The sequence below is a fragment of the Sinocyclocheilus rhinocerous genome, unplaced genomic scaffold, assembly GCF_001515625.1.
Source record: "Sinocyclocheilus rhinocerous isolate Xijiao unplaced genomic scaffold, SAMN03320098_v1.1 scaffold14082, whole genome shotgun sequence".
Lineage (NCBI taxonomy): Eukaryota > Metazoa > Chordata > Actinopteri > Cypriniformes > Cyprinidae > Sinocyclocheilus > Sinocyclocheilus rhinocerous.
Window position 1 is genome coordinate 11,235 of NW_015650990.1, and position 383 is coordinate 11,617.

At 49.3% G+C, this 383-nt stretch overlaps 1 pseudogene; it reads right to left on the reverse strand.

Annotated features, from left to right (window-relative positions):
• LOC107712647 (galectin-3-binding protein B-like) overlaps positions 1-58 on the reverse strand; it is a 3,147-nt pseudogene extending 3,089 nt beyond the window's left edge.
• Positions 59-383: the final 325 nt, after the last annotated feature.

The window sequence follows — 383 nt, forward strand, 5'->3', positions numbered from 1 at the left end:
CCCGATCACCAGGATATCCCCTCTTGCTGAGGCAACGAGCGGGAGGCATAGGTGGCATTACGAGAACCTTCCTGTGTAAATGCTGTCTCTGGGAAGTGCTCCCCTCACCCTAGAGGGTTGTATTTGAGCTTGCCTCTCCCATTCTGCTCAATACTTCCGGGTATCTGTGAGCTGATGCTTGGAAAACTCTTAAATCCATACTATGGTACGTGCACACGTTAAGCTTTGCGCACTTTCTAAAAATCCACATAAGTGGTAAGTGTGCACGTTATGCTTTGCGCACTTTCTAAAATCCACATAGGGTAAGACCTACGCGCAACAGCTTCGTGCTCTTTCTGAGTGGTTTAAAACCCCGGTTCCGCCTTGGGCACCACTCCTCCTAT